The 19,575-nt window shown below is 41.1% G+C and overlaps 1 pseudogene; it reads left to right on the top strand.

Annotated features, from left to right (window-relative positions):
- The first annotated feature begins 3,275 nt into the window (after positions 1-3,275).
- Positions 3,276-16,512, top strand: LOC140546351 (uncharacterized; annotated as a pseudogene).
- The last annotated feature ends 3,063 nt before the right edge of the window (positions 16,513-19,575 follow it).

Below are 19,575 nucleotides of genomic sequence, written 5' to 3'. Positions count from 1 at the left end.
AAGAGGCAATTTCACTTACTGAGTGACTGAGTGACTGAATGTCTGACAAACCTTGTTAAAAAAGGTGCAAGAACTGTGTGTTGTTTGCCTAGAAAATACATTTTCTGGTAGCTAGCAAGTATCTGTGCTACTAAGAGGAGATGTAATGAAGGGCCGGGTTCTGGGCCCTTCTCATCTAAACACTAGTAAATATGTGGTCTACATATTTACTAAGGCTCTGAGTGCAAGGCTTGAGTCCTTTACCAGGCAGGGTCACATGAAATGCTACATGAAACATAATAGAGGTTTTATACCACAGAGCCTTTCACAATAAAGAACATTGTTGAAATGCCATTGACCACTCCATGCAGCCAATCGTGGTCCAGTGTGGGAAAAGAGATGTACATTTAACTGGACATAATTTGTCAGAATAATGTCATGCATATTGCATCAGTCAGTACACTGTAGAACATCTGTGATTAGGCTTAGTATTATGCCTCATTATGGAGTGTAACCCCCCCCTGTGTTTTCTACATAATTTCTACACAGATGAAGGGTGGAAGTATTCAAACTCCAGACTTTACTTCATCTCTAATGAGAAGATGACCTGGAGTGAAGGACGGAAAGCCTGTCAAGAAAAAGGAGCAGACCTGGTGATTCTAAACAGCAGAGAAGAGCAGGTTGGTCCAATATTTATTTTTGACTACTGACTACCGCTGACTAGCCAGAAGGCTCACCATGAGTTTACCTGCAATTACCGTTCCATCATTTCTGTCTGTACAGATCCAGGTCACTGGTTTGACCAATCATGCAAATGCTTGGATTGGTCTGACTGATAAAGACACAGAGGGGGTCTGGAAATGGGTGGACGGCTCAATGCCGGCCAATAGGTAAGAGAGCACTGAACTGAACTCTGATCATGATGCAGTTACTGACTCTCACTTCTCACTGCTCTGATAAACACATTGATTCTCTTTCAGCTTCTGGGGGCGTGGGGAACCCAACAGCAATGCAGGAGAAGAGGACTGTACTGTGAATGGCTATCACTCTGATCCTGTGAACAGCTGGGCTGATTTTCCCTGTAATGATCGTTTTATCTGGATCTGTGAGAAACCTTTTAGCTGGAACATTTAATGTCATTTCTGAGCATTTGTTATGTTGCTACTTAGACATTCGTAAAGGCTTGAATGCTTCTATATTTGGTGTCTTATCTAGAGGACATAAGAGTACCCTGTCATTCGCTTGACTGCTCCAGTGAACTGATAGAAGAGGTGGGGTTGTTAACTGTCGTTTCTGTACATGTTTGTGCAAAAAATAGTGTGTGAAACCTTTGTAATAACCTGGACTTCTGGATTGATTACTAATAAAATGTGGTCTGATTGTTTGCTAAATCACAATTATAGATAAACACAATCTAACTAAACTAATAACACAGACAGTTGTACTGTTCCTGTCTTTAATTCAGCACACTGAGTAAACATCCATAGTGCAGGCTAGAAAAAGTAAGTAAACCCCTGACTGAATCTACCATTAGAAAGAGACTGCTGAGGTTTGTTTTTCTTTGGAGGTGTGCAAGGAGGAAATTTGCTTCTTGGTGTCCTCTTTCAGTCTGCTTTTTGGGTTAACATGCTAGGATGTCCTGACCTGGTCACTCCGGTAGTCCTTCTAAATGTTATCCACCTTTTTAAACCTCTTCCCAGACTTATCTGCATCCACAAGCTTCTTTCATGGTGATGAAACCACTCACTGCATCAGTCAAGAGCAAACCAGACTAAAACTCTGAGGTTTAAATAAGTCAGGCTCCTCCAGAATCCTCTCTAACCATGTTCTAATCATCTGCAGATGTGCTGCACTTAGATTATTAATTCAGTGTGGAGAATTTCAAGGCCTATAAAGGCCTATCAGGGCCTCTTAACTTCCTGTTAGTTATTATGTCATTTTAAGTCATTATGAGAAACATTTTTGTCCATTTTAGCAGATGTGTGTGTACCATGTGTGTAATGTGTTTTTAATGGGAGTTGGGGGGCAGTTTTATTCGAGTTAGATGAAGCAGTTGAGATGCAAGCTGTCTGAGAGGCCTAAAATGTACCCGAAAAGAACTAAGAAGGGCTCAAATGTGAAATAAGGTAAATGCCCTCTTTAAGCCAAAGCTGGGTCCAGATCTCAATGAAGCAAGCCAAGAGCAGTGAAACCAGTAAACAGCCAGAGGAAAAAACAGTATGAGGAAATAAAACTCAAAAGCAGAAGTCATTCTTATCCACTAATCACCTTGTCCTGAAAATAACAACCATATGAACCATTAGTTTTGTCCACAAGAGACAGGTTGTTGTTCTGCACCCATCTCTTAGCCATTGTACCCTCTCTCTGACTCATTGTTCCTAGGTGCAGAATCAACTGACATCCTGACTGTCTGAGACCTAGTTTAGAACCCAGTTGCAGAGTAAATGCATTACTCTCCATTCCCTTGACTGATTTGTTGACTAGCTTCTAGGATTGTCCTGAATGCTGGGAGATCTCAGCTGACCTCAGTCAGGATCCAAAAACAGAAAACCCTGCTCCGTCACTCTAAAAGTATGTGTACTGAGCACTTGCCAAACATCACATCAATCACATCGCCAGGCTTGCTGATGACATGGCAGTTGTGATGAGATAGTCTACAAGTAGGAGGTGTGTCAACCTGATTCTGGTGCAAAGACACCAACCTACACTGGTAGTGTGTGTTTTTGACAGCCTCAAGGGCCTTGGATTGAGGGTTTGCTTCTCACTCCAGTCTTTGAGGAGTTTGGTGTGTTGTCCTTATGTCTGTGCAGGTTTTTCAATCGGGTACTCCAGTTTCCTCCCCCCAGAAACAAATTGTAGGTAAACTGGCTAAACTAAATTGCCCCTGGGTGCGAGTGTGTGTGGTACCCTAACCCTAACCCTAACCCTAACCCTAACCCTTGATCTTCTCACAATTAGATGCAAACTATGCACAGGAACTGAAAAGCTCCTGACAAAATCTCTCCTGGTTCCTGGACATCTCCTCCTTAGTAAAAAAGACCTTCTTCTTCTTTGGTAAGAAGCAGTGACAGTAAAGTTGACTTTGACTTTGGATGTCCAAAATGAACAATGGCTTGGATCTGCACTCACAGCTTAATCGCAGGAATGACAGGTTAGGTGACCTGAATGACTTCCTTTTCTGACAGCAGCACAACTTCCCTATTTGATGGGGGAACATTACTTAACCACATTGTCCCAGTCAGACCAGCATCAGTGTGGTATTTTCAGTGCTTTGGTGAGTTGTTTATAGATCAAAGATGTCTGAAGATGTGATCTACGATAATAATATCAACAGAGAAGAACAGCTGGAGGAGGTAAAGCATATATCCAAGAGTGTGGGCGGTGTTAAAGGCCATGACGGCAAAAAAGAGATGGAGGACAACAGGATGGAAAAGCACCCACAAACACAAAACACAGGTGAGACAGAAACTTTTCTCTGTATTTCCAGAAGACATTAGTGTGAATTCTTTTAAAGGATCTTATAGCTGAGGTCTGACGGCTCCTTCTGAAGAAGATGCTTTTAGACTGTAATGGAAATATCAAATATCAAACATCAGTGGCAAGGGATCTAATTCAGACTGTGTGATCTAATTCAGACTGTGGGATCTAACCCAGACTGTGGGATCTAATTCAGACTGTGGGATCTAACCCAGACTGTGGAATCTAATTCAGACTGTGGGATCTAACCCAGACTGTGGGATCTAATTCAGACTGTGGGATCTAATTCAGACTGTGGGATCTAACCCAGACTGTGGGATCTAAATAAGACTGTGGGGTGTAACTCAGGCTGTAGTTTTACCAGGCTGTTATGCATGTAAATATATTAAAACTCATTAATGTAAAAGAGAAATGCTGTATGAACTTTTTGAGTAATCTCCTCAGTATTAGACAGAGCATGGCCTAATCTTGTTAGTGAATGTTCACAGTATTATGGGTAGACCTAAATTAGGTAGGACGTGCTGAAATCCCTCAGAGCTCAAAATGTAAGCTTAACTAATAAAAAATTAAAACAAAGAAAACCTGCATTTGTATCCGTTCAGGTCTAGGAGGAGACGCTTCATGGAGCATGTTCTACAGACTGGCTGCATTGTGTCTGGGGCTGCTGTGTGTTCTTCTGCTGACTGCCATCATACTGCTGTGGATCACGTTCAACAACCTGATTGCAGAGGGAGATCAATTACATACCAGTAACACCAACCTGACTGCAGAGAGAAACCAGTTACACACCAGTTACACTAACCTGACTATAGAGAGAGACCAGTTGCAGACCAGTTACACCAACCTGACTAAAGAAAAAGACCAGTTACAGATAGAGAGAGATGAAGTCTTGAGGGGGCTTTCGGTTCTTGGTAAGTGAATATTTGTCTGTTTGACTCTCAGATCTACACATCCAACACTTTTGGCATAGTCACCATCAAGCCTTACATTGTCATAATGGTTTCTACAAATGATCTAAATTAAGTCCACACCTTCTGCAGTGGTTGGAGTTTTCTTCTCCACACATTTACCAACACAGTCCCACAAGCTCTCACTGCTATTAAGATCCGATCATTGGGTTCTCCAAGACCGCCTGAACATCCTCACTCCTTAGTCCACTCTATCACTCCACACTTGCACTGTCTTGTTGGCGTTGCATGTTTTTGATGGTTATTCACCTCTTTCAAACACATCCAGAACATTGCAGAACACACAGCGTGAGCTTCTGAGCAATTAGTTTTGGACTGTCAGTGTGTTTACCAAGTTAACCTTAACCATCATCTTGGCCCTAATACTAACCTTTACCTCAGCTAAGAACCAGGTACTGACTGATGTTCGACCATCTAGCTCCGGTACTTTATAGGAAGTCTTCATAACAGTGTTTACAACTTACCCACATGTCTCCATCTTTACTCTGAACAAGGATGGCGTTACTTCAACTCCAGTCTTTACTTCATCACAACTGTGAAGAAGACCTGGAGTCAGAGCCAACAGGACTGTCGAAGTAAAGGAGCAGACCTGGTGATCATAAACAGCAGAGAGGAACAGGTGAGAGAGTGAGAGAAAGAGACTAAGAAAAAGAGAATATGAGAGAGAGAGAAAATATGAGAGAGAGAGAAAGAGGTGACCATTTTTACCCTGTTTCTCTTTATACTGTGCTCCACAATCACAGGATTATATTAATACAGCATTCGACAAAACTGAAGCTTGGATTGGTCTGACGGACAGCCAAACAGAGGGGGTCTGGAAGTGGGTGGATGGCTCAGCACTGACCACTGAGTAAGAGACCACTGAACTAAACTCTGATCATGGTCAAAGTCTAGATGTGAAATAGTGAAGATGTTCATTATTGTGTGCTTCAGGTTCTGGTGGACTGGGGAACCCAATGATTGTAAAAATGAAGACTGTGCTGTAACTGGTTCTTCATATTCTAAATCTGATACTCTAACCTGGGCTGATTATCCCTGTGAACACTCTCAGTTTGCGCTCTGTGAGAAAACGTTTTAGTGAGTGTTGGATTTGCTTTTGAGCAGAACAGCACGGGTAGCCCGGATTTCATTTTAAATATATGTATTAAAAACATCAGTAATAAAAGCTTAGCAATAACTCAATGTGTTTGCTACTTTCTGTTTGAAATCAAATGTTTAGATGAAGTTCAAAACTTCTAAGAGGCTCCTAAGCACTTCTTATTGCAAGAAAGTCAACAGCCAATCACGGCCAAGAGAGCAAGAAAGCACAACACGCCCTGATCTTTACACTGTAAAATTTACAATTAAGCAATAGTCCAGTTTCACAAATGTGTAAAGCAGATATTCACAAATATCAAAAATATCTGTTGCTTGTGATGAAGTTTTCTTAATTGAGTGGAACTGGTATACTGTACTGTAATCTGTATAGTTCTGTGAGGAAACTGGTGTGAAGTTAGAGAGCTGTGTCTCACCTTGCGGATCAGGTGAAGAGAGCTGGAGCAACTGGAAACTGCTAAATCTGTCTATATTCACCAACTAGCAAAATTCGCTTCATTCGTTTTGTCTCATGTGCTGTTTTGTTTGCTCTAACACTACTTTCACCATCCTATATTCATTTCAGATAAGAAAGAATATAATACACACATGGACAAAATTGTTGGCACCCCTTGGTTAATTAAAGAAAAACCCACAATGGTCACAGAAATAAATTGAATCTAAGAACAGTAATAATAAATCAAAATGCTATGAAAATTAACCAATGAAAGTCAGACATTGATTTTGAACCATGCTTCAACAGAACTATTTAAAAAAATAAACTCATGAAACAGCCCTGGATAGAAATGATGGTACACCTGAAAATAATGCGACCAAAAGGGTCATGTTAAATCAAGGTGTCTACAATCTTGTAATCAGTCAGTGGGCCTATATATAGGGGTACAGGTAGTCACTGTGCTGTTTGGTGACATGGTGTGTACCACACTCAACATGGACCAGAGGAAGTGAAGGAAAGAGTTGTCTCAGGAGATTAAAAAGAAAATTATAGACAAGCATGTTAAAGGTAGAGATTATAAGACCATCTCCATGCAGCTTGATGTTCCTGTGACTACAGTTGCACATATTATTCAGAAATGTAAGATCCATGGGACTGTAGCCAACCTCCCTGGACATGGCCGCAGGAGGAAAATTGATGACAAATCAAAGAGACAGATAATATCAATGGTAACAAAAGAGCACAGAAAAACCTCTAAAGAGATTAAAGATAAACTTCAAGCTCAGGGAACATCAGTGTCAGATCGCACCAACCGTCATTGTTTGAGCCAAAGTGGACCTCATGGGAGAAGACCAAGGAGGACACCATTGTTGAAAACAAATCATAAAAAAGCCAGACCGGAATTTGCCAATCTACACATTGACAAGCCCCAAAGCTTCTGGGAGAATGTCCTATGGACAGATGGAACTTTTTGCCAAGGCACATCAGCTCTATGTTCACAGATGGAAAAATTAAGCATATTAAGAGAAGAACACTGTCCCTACTGTGAAACATGGGGGAAGCTCTGTTATGGGGCTGCTTTGCTGCACCTGACACAGGGTGTCTTGAATCTGTGCAGGGTACAATGAAATCTTAAGACTTAGTGAGAAATGTGCTGCCGAGTGTCAGAAAGCTTGATCTCAGTCGCAGGTCATGGGTCTTGCAACAGGATAGTGACCCAAAACACACAGCTAAAAACACCCAAGAAAGTAAAACATTGGACTATTTTGAAGTGGCCTACTTTAAGCCCTGACCTAAATCCTATTGAGCATCTTTGGAAGGAGCTGAAACATGCTGTCTGGGAAAGGCACCCTTCAAACCTGAGAAAACTGGAGCAGTAAGAGGTGCAGAAGTCTCATTGACAGTTACAGGAATAGTTTGATTGCAGTGATTGCCTCAAAAGGTTGTGCAACAAAATATTAAGTTAAGAGTACCATCATTTCTGTCCAGGTTTTATGAGTTTTTTTTTTTTAATAATTCTGTTGCATGGTTGAAAAGCAATGTCGGATTTTCATTGGTTAATTTTCATAGCAGTTTTATTTATTATTACTTTTGTCAGATTCAAGTTATTTCTGTGACCATTGTGTTTTTTTTTTTTCATTAACCAGGGGTACCAACAATTTTTGCTTACTAGTTGCTAAAGTTGCTAACTAGCAAGCTAACACTAGCATGCTACACAGATAGCAGCTATGACCTGTAAAGACATACTACTAGTACTAGTATGTAGATACTACTAGTACTACTACTAGTACTAGTATGTACTACATACTAGTATGTAGCCAGCAGTATGTGTCTGTATGTTCAGCACTGGATAAAAATTAAAAGGCTTATGAATAAAACTGTTTTCTCTTATAAGTCTTTGTCTTTTGGCTAAACATTTAATATCTAACTCTAATCATTAAACTTTCTAAATTATCTGGTTTAAGTGTCTTCCTCAGCAGAACATGTACACTGTTAATGTGGTTCTCAGTTTTCTGTCTAATAAACATTTCTTAGTTCTTAGGATTTAGTCACTAGCTGAATATTCATCAGTAAAACGTGGCGTAATCAGTTATTTTTTACAGTGTCGTTTGGAAGGGTGGCTTAAGATCAGTGTACAGTGGTCAGAAAGATTCATCGTTGTTTACATCTGGGTTTTTCTGTGTGTCACATCATCCAGCTAATTGGAATTTAAGATACAAACAACACAAGTAAAGACTTGCTGTTAATGATCATTCAATGATCAACACTCTGGAATGATTACTACCAGACCTGTTGAAGCTACCCAGCTAACGTCCATGTGAGGCCCTGTATGGGTAGGAACCAGAAAGTTTTGTCCTCAGATTTCGCATTGACCACACATATGGGTGCCCACTAGGGTCAGTGATGGGACCAGGAGGGGTTTAACATGGGCGCCATCTGGGTTGGCCCATTTAGGAAGCCAACTGGGTCCCAGTCACAGCACAATGTACAAACCCACTCAGAGCGCATTCCCTCCAGAATCCCACTTAGCATCACATTCCACCCATGTGAGCCATGCATGAGCATGTTGTCTGGGTAAACATCACTTAAATAGAACCCGTCAGGCAACGTGGAGCAGGCTAGAAGATTTAAAAAGCAGAACATGATAGAAAGGTTCTGCAGAGATTCAAATACAGATGTGAAACAATTTCTGGAATGGCTTACAAAGCATCTGATAATGCTCTGAGACTACAGATAGAGAAAGCTTGGAACAGTGGTGAACCTTCCCAAAATTTCAGCAAGAGCACAATGACGGCTCATCCAAGATTTCCCAGAACCCAGACCTTTAAACATCTAAACTGCAGGCCTCACTTTCCTCAGTTAAGGTCAATGTACATATGATGAGAAAAATAAATGAATAACTGAATTAGTGACTAGTAACCGGTGTTGGATATACATATTGTAAAGGTGCAGACTGTGGCTGGGCAACCTGCTATGTCACCCCAGAGGGAAACCCAGAACCACTACACCCTGATTAGACAATCAGCAACACCTGTCCCTCTCCTATTTAAGGAGAGGAACCCCCCTCACCCTGCACTCAGTCTCGCTGTAATGCGCTAGGAGATCCGTGTGAACAGAGTGAGTTACCAACTGAGATATTTGAAGAGGGACCCAAGTGCAGAGTTGGGCAGAAACAAAGAACAAACTATATGTAACTAATGGTAACAACAGAAAGTACTGATGGAACTAAGAAGGACAAGGACACTTAGAAATGGAGGGACTATACATTTGTATATATCAAATAGAAACTGAAAAACTTGCTTTACAGGGGATTCAAACCCCCAAACCCTTGCTTATGAGACCAGTGAAAACCCACTGGGGCAGCTGCATGAAATATTCAGACCAAAGGAGAAAACCAACCAGCTCAAACTCACAGAGCAAAGAAAATACTCAAGTAAGAGTAAGCTGCCCAACTAAAAGGGAAGAAGGCGAGGAACAAAGGGGCAACCTATTGAATCAGAATCAGAATCAGAATCAGAATCTCTTTATTTCACCAAGTATGTTACCCATACAAGGAATTTGTCTTGGTGAGAGCAACACGCATGACAAGTAACAAAGAAACACAGAACACAGTCTTAAACTAAAGGAAAATGACACTAAACAATAAATAGGGTAGGGGATAAATTAAAGAAAAAAAGTAGAAAGTACTAAAGGTAATAAAGGTAATAAAGAGCTGAAAAATATATTTACAGAAAAGAAAAGGACATCTGTACAGGTGTGCAAATAGTCATAGTGCAAAATAGGCAGAGTGCAAATAACTGTTCAAATAACTGTGCAAATAACTGTGCAAATAACTATTGCCAACCAAAGCCACAAAAAAGGTAGAAACTCCAAAGACTTAAAGGCAGGTTTAGTTTTCACTTTTCACTTTCTTTTGCCTTTCTCTTTTTTTGACAGGAAATAATTTGAAACAAGCCCAGGAAGAGGTTAGGTCTGGGACCAACAACAAAGAGAGAAATCCAAGACTAAGCGCAGGGCTAGGGGTTGGCACTCCTCAAATAGGAGTGGGACAGGTATTGTTGATTGCATCTGGCAGTCCCGGAGTTCAAGAGATGCCGAAGAGTGTAAACAGGGAGCCGGGACTGAGGCAAGGGTGCTGCAGAGTACAGGCTTCAGGCGTGACATGTGGAGTTGATTCACATAGAGTGTGGGAGAAGCAATCAAAGCAGTCAAAGTATTAGACTGGGTTCCCTCTGTGAAGTACTTTGAAGGAGCTCACATAACTAGGGGTCATTTTCCAAGACTCCACTTAAAAGGGCAAGTCTTTAGTGGAGAGCCAGACCCACTGTCCTGGCTGTAAGGTATGTCCAGGTCGTTGCTTCCGGTCTGCAGCTTGCTTCTGGGCTGCATCTGGAGAGCAGTTCAGGCTTTCCGCTAGGCCTGTCGGCATTGCTGAACAAAATTCCCAGCTGCTGGGACCCCGACTTTGAGCATACTCAAACTGGCACTTTAAAGAGGACATGCCCAAGGATCAGTGCCACAAGGTGTTATGGGGATCAGCCCAAGTGGAGGGATTAGAAGAGGCCAGACAGCAAAAAGTCTGTCCTAGGTCTTGTTTGACCCTCTCAGTCTGGCCATTAGATTGTGGATGAAAGCTTGATGATAGGCTCACTGATGCCCCCAGTAGCTGGCAAAATGCTTTCCAGAACCCTTGGGCAAACTGTGGGCTTTGATCAGAGAACAAATCCACTGGCAGCCCACGGAACCTGACTACATACATCAATTTGCATGATTCTCTAGCTGATGGGCGTTTGGGCGGTGTGCTAAATTTGCAGGCTTTGGAGAAACCCAGTTGATATGACAGAACAAAATCAAACTGCAAAGAACAGAGCCCACGTGGCCTGGCAGGGATGGGACACTTGACTTATTTAACATAAGCCAAGTTTTTGTGATCCGTCCAGACCAAGAACTGGTGCTTAGTCCCCTCCAGCCAGTGCCTCCATTCCTTTAATGCTAGTTTCGCCACCAAAAGCTCCCTGACACCATAGTTTTGCTTTATAGGTTTGAGGCAGTGTGAAAATAAAGCACATGGGTGCGACTTGGGCACCTGAATTATGTAAAGCTGCTTTGTGATGACAACAGTTGTAAAAAGCGCTATACAAATAAATTTGACTTGACTTGACTTGACTGAATGGTGTGACAGCACAGCCCCAACACCTATATCAGAAGCATCCACTTCTATCAAAATCAGAGTCTGGAAGCTGTAACACTGGAGCTGTGACTTAGTGGTATTTGAGCTCTTCAAAGGCTTTCTGGGCTGCATTGGCCCATTGAAACCATTCCATTTGTTTTGTTTTCTTTGTTAGGGAGGTTAGCAGAGCAGCAACTGTACTAAAATTCTGAATAAAGTGTCAGATAAAATTAGCAAAGCCCAGAAAGTGTTGAAGCAGCCAAAGAGAAGTGGGACAAGGCCAGTTCACAACTGCTTTTGTCTTAGCTGGATCCATGCTCAGCTGGCCCTTGGATACCACAAATCCAAAAAAGAAGACTGATGGCACATGGAAGAGGGACTTCTCCAGCTTTACATAGAGATTCTCCTGGAGAAGCTGGCCAGTGCATTCGTTGACCCACATGTTCCTCCATGGAATGACTGTAGATGAGGATATCATCCAGGTAGACAAAAGCATAGTGGTCTAGGGCCTCCCTCAAGACCTCATTGATGTATCGTTGGAAGATGGCCAGTGCATTCATCAATTCAACAGGTATAACGAATTGCTGTCTTCTATTCTTCACGTTTTCTTACCTGAATAAGGTTGTAGGCACTGTGCAGATCCTGTTTGGTTAAGACTGAAGCCTGCTGCAGTGCCTCAAAGGCCGAGGTCATAAGGGGCAGAGGGTAACAGTCTTTGATTGTAATTTATTTAGACCCCGGTAATCTATGCAGGGACGAAACCCCTCATCCTTCTTCCCTACAAAAAAAAAAACTGGATCCTGCTGGGAAGGTTGAAGACCAGATAAAGCCTAAAGCCAGTGCATCTTGTCTATCTTCCCCTCAGGGCCAGAGAGGGAGAACAGTCTGCTATGTCTGCCTGTCTGAACAGTGTGCCAGTACTGGTACCTGGGAGGAGGTTAATAGCACAATCAAAAGACCAGTGGGCTGGTAGGAACTGGGCTTTCTGTTTACTAAAGACCTTCCTCAGGTCAAAATATTTAAAAAGGGCTCAAGATAATTTAGGGACACCAGGAAGTGACCAGGAAGTGATGCTTTATTGGATGGGGTGGACTACCAAACAAAGGGCTTGCTCACATCTGCACCCTGATTAATTATTACACCTTTGACCTTCTCTATGTCTCATAACTCTGCTGGGTCCAAGACTGGCTGGTAAACATAGTGATTTTCACAAAAACCCTTTGATCAGACGAACAAAAGACAAGACAAGACTATTACTACCATTAAAACAGATACCTTTTATTTGAATGGTTTCTCATATCAGTGATTTTTCAACCCTGCCTGAGGAACGAGTGATGGTCAGAGTGCAGACTTTAAACACGCAAATCCACGAATGCCAAGAAGGTGGCATGCTAGCACTGCTGAGGCCTCTCCTGGTTCTGTGTGTTTGTGTGTGTGTGGTACATAACAACAATGGAGGCAATGCACAGCTTCAAGTTCCTTGACATTCCTGACAGCCTCTCCTGATTCCTGGACAGCTCCTCCTTAATGCAGAAGGCTCATCAACTACTTTACATCCTGATAAGACTGCACACAGCCATCCTTAGCTGCTTTAAGAAGCTAATGACCCTTCTTCTCTAAGGAGAAGGTGTTCAGGAACCAGGAGAGGCAGTCAGATTGCTGAAGAGATCTGCTTGATGGTCCTCAGTTCTATTTATACTCGTGAAATTTACATTTATGGCATTTTGCTGATGCTGTTATCCAGAATGACTTACAAGGCTACTCATATTACAGAGGAGGGACAATATAGTGTGGGGAGTCTTGCCCAGGGACTCTTATTGGTGTAGCACAGCATAGTCACCCAGACCGGGAATCAAATACTCATCTATCTCATCCCTGTTCATCACTTCATCTTGTGCTTAAAGTCTACTGTGCTGTGTTTCTCACCGTGACCTGAAGGAACCTTATTTGGTTCCTCACTCAGCACTTCTTTGGTGAGAAGCGGTGACCGTAAAGTTGACTTTGACTGTAGGTGTCTAACATGGCCCATGGCTTGGATCTGCACTCACAGCTTAACCACAGTAATTATGGGTTAGGTAACTTCCTTTTCCAACAGCATCACAACAGGGACTTCCCTATTTGATGGCTCCACATTACTTAAACCACGCTGTCCCAGTCAGACCAGCAGAGTGGTGTGGTATTTACAGGCAGAGGGGCACATACCCACTAATTTCTGTGTTTTAAAAAGTATTTTATAGATGTTTTAAAGATGTCTAAGGGTAATTCTGAAGATGTGATCTACTGTAATAATATCAACAGAGGAGAACATGTGGAGGTGGCGAAGCATATATATGAGAATGCAGACAGTGTTAAAGGCCTTGAGGCCAAAAGAGAGATGGAGGACACCAGAATAAAGGAGGACCTGCAAACACAAAACACAGGTGGGACTGAAACTTTTCTCTGTATTTCTAGAAGACATTAGTGTGAGTATCTTATAGTTGAGGTCTGACAGCTCCTTCTGAAGAAGATGCTTTTAGACTGAAATGGAAATGTCTATCAGAGATCAGTGGTTTAGGATCTAATTTAGACTGTGGGATCATTGCAATGACTGGATCAAGCAAAATAGATACTCACTAATTCATAGTAGTTATTTAAAGCTTCATAGTGGATACTAAAAAATCAGTACTTACTATAATTCATAGAAGATGGTCTATAGACCATCCTCAAAATATTAATTGTTGTAGATACTGAATTAATATTTGTCGAATCATTGGTCTTAATAGTCAAATAATAGGTGTTAAAATAAAAAACCTTACACTTTAGGGGTAATAAAGGAAATAATCACAGGCACAGTTACTTATAGGAATAGCTTCCCGTAGCACTGCAGTTTCATGAATCTGGCTCACAGTGAGGTTCTGGGTCCATGTTTAAAATCTGTGAAGAAATCCTGGAAGTTGTGTGGCCTAATCTTGTTATTCTAAGTCTTATAAGTCTTTATAAACCCTAGTATCTACACTTCTACCTGAGTAATGAATGTCAATACTTTTGGTAGAATGTGCTGAAATCCCTCAAAAAGTATTGAAAATTGAACCAAAGAAAACATGCTTTTGTATCCATTTATGTCTAGGAGGAGATGTGATCTACTATAATAATATCAACAGAGGAGAGCAGGTGGAGGTGGAGAAGAATATATACGAGAGTGCAGACAGTGTTAAAGTCCTTAAGCCAAAACAGGGATGGAGGACACCAGAATAAAGAAGGACCTACAAACACAAAACACAGGTGGGACTGAAACTTTTCTCTGTATTTCTAGACGAACATTAGTGTGAATTCTTTTAAAGGATCTTCTAGTTGAGGTCTGATGGCTCCTTCTGAAGAAGAAGATTGTGGGATCTAATTTAGACTGTGGGGTCTAACTCAGACTGTGGAATCTAATTTAGATGGTGGGATGTAATTCAGACTGTAGTTTTATCAGGCTGTTCACCCTCAAAACAACTAAAGTTGCATTTGCGTTTACTAACTGAATAATTCACAGTAGTTACTGCATAATTCATAGTATTTACTAAAATATGAATAGTTATTGAATAAATAATAGTAGATGATGAATATTTTATAGTATCATAGCTAATACTGAATTAGAAGTTATTGAATCATTGGTCTTAAAAGTCAAATAATAGGTGTTAAAATAAAAAAGCTTACATCTCAGGGATAATGAAAGGAAATAATCACAGGCACAGTGATTTAATTAGGAATAGCTTCTAGTAGCACTGCAGTTTCATGAATCTGGCTCATAGTGAGGTTCTGGGTCCATGTTTAAAATCTGTGAAGAAGTACTGGAAGCTGTGTGGCCTAATCTTGTTAGTGAATGTTCACAGTATTATGGGTAGGGCTGAAATTAGGTAGGACATGCTGAAATCCCTAAGAGCTCAAAATGTAAGTTTTACTAATGAAAATTAAAACAAAGAAAACCTGCATTTGTATCCATTCACCTCTAGGAGGAGACGCTAGATGGAGCAGGTTCTACAAACTGGCTGCAGTGTGTGTGGGGCTGCTGTGTGTTCTCCTGCTGACTGCCATCACACTGCTGTGGATCAAGTTCAACAACCTGACTGCAGAGAGAAAACGGTCACAGACCAGTAACACCAACCTGACTGCAGAAAGAGACCAGTTACACACCAGTAACACCAACCTGACTGCAGAGAGAGACCAGTTACACACCAGTAACACCAACCTGACTAAAGAGAGAGACCAGTTACAGACCAGTTACACCAGCCTGACTTCAGTGAATGAACAGTTACAGACCATGTATGACAGCATGACTGCAGCATGACGACTGGGTCTCCAAAACCACCTAAACATCTTCACTTTTTAGTCCACTGCATAACTCCACACGTCTTTTTGGCGTTGGATGTTTAAACCTTTAAACACATCCAGAACATTGCAGAACACACTGCACTAGAGCTTAGACCAGAGCTCAAAATCAGACCTTAACCACAACCCAAAACCAAACCCTAACCTTCACCTTGGCTCTTAGCCCAACCTTAACCACAACCCAAAACCAAACCCTAACCCTCATCCTGGCCCTAATCCTAAACTTAAACTCAACCCAAAACCAAACCCTTACACTCATCCTGACCCTAATTCTAACCTTAACCTCAACCCAAAACCAAACCATAACCCTCATCCTGACCCTAATTCTGTACATAAGTGAAAGAAAACTGTGAAAATGGTTGGATTTGTAAGGTACTGACTGAGGTTCAACTATGTAGCTCTGGTACTTTATATGAAGTCTTCATAACAGTATTTAAAACTTACCCATGTCTCCATCTTTACTCTGAACAAGGATGGCGTTACTTTAACTCCAGTCTTTACTTCATCACAACTATGAAGAAGACCTGGAGTCAGAGCCAACAGGACTGTAACAGTAAAGGAGCAGACCTGGTGATCATAAACAGCAGAGAGGAACAGGTGTGTGTGTGTGTGTGTGTGTGAGAGAGAGAGAGAGAGAGAGAGAGAGAGAGAGAATATCATTCTTACCCTGTATCTCTTTAATACCGTGCTCCACTATCCCAGGACTATATCAAGACAACATTCGCCAGAACTGAAGCTTGGATTGGTCTGACGGACATCCAAACAGAGGGGGTCTGGAAATGGGTGGATGGCTCAGCACTGACTACTGGGTAAGAGACCACTGAACTGAACTCTGATCATGGTCAAGGTCTAGATGTGAAATAGTGAAGATGTTCATTATTGTGTGATTCAGTTTCTGGGGGACGGGGGAACCCAATATTTATCCAGATGAAGACTGTGCTATAACTGGCTCTTTATATTTTACATCTGATACTTTAACCTGGGCTGATTATCCCTGTGGATATTCTTATTTTGCGCTCTGTGAGAGAAAGTTTTAGTGAGTGTTGGATTTGCTTTTGAGCAGAACAGCACGAGTAGCCCAGATTTCATTTCTAAATATATGTATTAAAAGCATCAGTTATAAAAGCTTCACCAACTAGTGAAATTGTCTTCGTTATTTTTTTATGTAAGCTTTTTGCTTTGCTCTAACACTACTTTCACTGTCCTAAATTAATTTCATATGAGAAAATAACAATGTCACTAGTAATGTAATGCTGCTAACTAGTTGCTAATGTTGCTAACTTGTAGGCTAACTATTGCAAGCTAACACTAAGAAGCTACCCAAAAACCATGAGTAACAAGGCCTAATCTAGACTAATACCAGCCTGGTATTAGCAAGCTAAATTCACTAGCTAAAGGCAGGTAACTTCACTGCCAAACCTTGTTGTTTAGCTAAAAAAAACGTTCCTCAACAGTATCATACATATCCAGGTGATCTGACATTAAATTATTAATGTTTAATGAAGTAGCTTCTCAGCATACAGGGCCTCTAGTATTTTGAAAGCTTTCTTGTCAGCTAGCTAAAGTTCTGCTAATTGTTCTGTCAGTTTTGGGTTCTAGTAAGGCACTACTGACTGAAACACCCTGTAAACTTAGACAGTCCACAGCATGTAGCCAGCAGTATGTGTCTATAAGTTCTGCACTGGATGAAAATGAAAAAAGCTGATGAATAAAAGTGTTTTCTCTTAAAAGTCTTTGTCTTTTGGTTAAACATTTGATACCTAGCTCTAATTATTCATATTTCTTAATTATCTGGTTACAGTTTAAGTGTTTAAGATACACTGTTGTTTACATCTAGGTTTTCAATATGAAAGTATCCTAGCTGACCATTTCCATCCCTCTGCTTTTAATTATAAACACTAGGTTTAAAGGGCCTTAATTAACCAAAGGTTCCACTAGGATGTAACGGAATACTGGTATGGTAATCAGTATTGTGTTAAAGCGGTAGTGGTCAGCTGATGGTTGTGTTTCAGTTGATTCCTACCAATCTGGGTTCCCTTGTCCACTGACGAGTTTAGCTAAGCTTTTGTTCACAAATTTCTGTTGTTGTTGTTGCCTCGATCCAAATTCATTTTATCTTCTATAAATGAGAGTCTATAATGTGTTGGATCATGCATCTTATTTTTATCTAAGATACAAACAACATGAGTAAAGACACAAGAAGGTGCGTTGGGTTTATTTCACTAGACAGAGGCATAATTACTACCAGATCTGTTGAATCTGCCCAGCTAACATGCCCATATGGGGCCCTGTATGGGTAGTAGCACATGATAGCCAGGTTCTACAGAGATTCCATTACAGATCTGAAACAACTTCTGGAACTGGCTACAAAGCCTCTTTTAAGAACCACAGTGAGAGCCATTTTCCACAAAAGGACGACTCATCCAGGATCTCACAAAAGAACCCAGACCAACATCCGAACATCTGAACTTGCTGGCCTCACTTTCCTCGGTTTAGGTCAATGTACAGGATTCAACAATAATAAAGACACTGGGCAAACTGATTAATCCTTGGCTTCATATGATGAGGAATAATAAAAGAATGACTGAATAAACTAATTAATGAATGAATGAAGGATTTAATGACTAGTGCCCTGTGCTGGATATACATGTATTGCAGCTCTTGTTAGAATCTTGCCTCGGTTTCACTAAACAGATCTCCAAAAGGCACAAAGATCAAGGTTGCTCATTTCATAATGTAATTAGAAAAGAACAGTTAACAGAAGTTAAGGAGGTCAAGTTGAGGTCTGACAGACCAAGAAATGGGAGTTGGGGGCAGGTATGGGAGTTGAATTAGGTATCACAAATGAAGTAAGATAAAAGCTGTCTTAGAGGCCTACAATTCACCCAATACAAAGTGCTCAAATGTGAAATAAGGTAAATACCCTCTATAAGCCAAATGTGCCCCCTCATGTTCAGGGAATAGAGATCCCTCAATGTAAAAATACAATATGCACATACCCAACATGTGCAATTAAGAGTCAATTGCAGTTATCAGTAAATAAAATGTAAATAGTATTGTTATTGCTTTTTTACTTTACTTTAATTTATCTACGTTTTTGTAACTGAGTGTCTTGCTATCTCTTTCTGCTGTGACACTGAGAATTTCCCCACTGTGGGACTAATAAAGGATTATCTTATCTTGTCTTATTTTTTGTTGCACAACCTTTTGAGGCAATCACTGCAATCAAATGATTCCTGTAATTGTCAATGAGACTTCTGCACCTCTCAGCAGGTATTTTTGGCCCACTCCTCAGGAGCAAACTGCTCCAGCTGTCTCAGGTTTGAAGGGTGCTTTTTTCAGCTCCTCCCAAAGATGCTCAATAGGAATTAGGTCAAGGATCATAGAAGGCCACTTAAGAATAGTTTAATGTCTTAGCTATTCTTGGTTGATTTTGGCTGTGTTCACAGATTCAAGACACCCTGTGCCAGATGCAGCCCCAGAACATAACAGAGCCTCCTCCACATTTCCCAGTAGGGACAGTGTTCTTTTCTTGATATGCTTCAAAAAAAGTTAGGCAAAAGGCAAAAAGTTCCATTGGTCCATTCACCACCTTAAACTCAATCCCAGCAAGACAGAGCTGCTGTACATCCTGGGAACTGCTGGACTTCAAAACGATCTTGCCATCTCCTCTGAGAACTCACTGGTCACTCCATCTACAGAAGCTCGAAGTCTTGGTGTAGTCATGGATGCTCAGTTATCATTCTCAAGCCATCTGCACCAAGAGCCCTTAGAGCTTTGAGTATGACTCTGCTTGATCCGCCATCCCGTAAGATCCACGGAAGAAAAGCGCCCAGACTTTTTTCTGTCCTGCACCAAAGTGGTGGAATGAACTTCCCCTGGGTGTCAGCGAGCAGAGTCGCTCGCTGTCTTCAAACACGAATTGAAGACCTACCTCTTCCGAGAGTACTTGGGCGAAATGTAGAGTATTATGGTCTCCATATTGACTCGTGTTTAGAAGTGTCTCAGCTTAAAGGTATTTTTAAATTGTAGTCCATTCAAACTAGCTAAGGTTATTCTTAATTAAATAGTGAAGCACTTGTATAAGAGTGTGTAAATGT

Source organism: Salminus brasiliensis, chromosome 24 (genome assembly GCF_030463535.1).
Source record: "Salminus brasiliensis chromosome 24, fSalBra1.hap2, whole genome shotgun sequence".
In the NCBI taxonomy this organism is placed as follows: Eukaryota; Metazoa; Chordata; class Actinopteri; order Characiformes; family Bryconidae; genus Salminus; species Salminus brasiliensis.
This window is presented reverse-complemented; position numbering and strand designations above follow the sequence as displayed.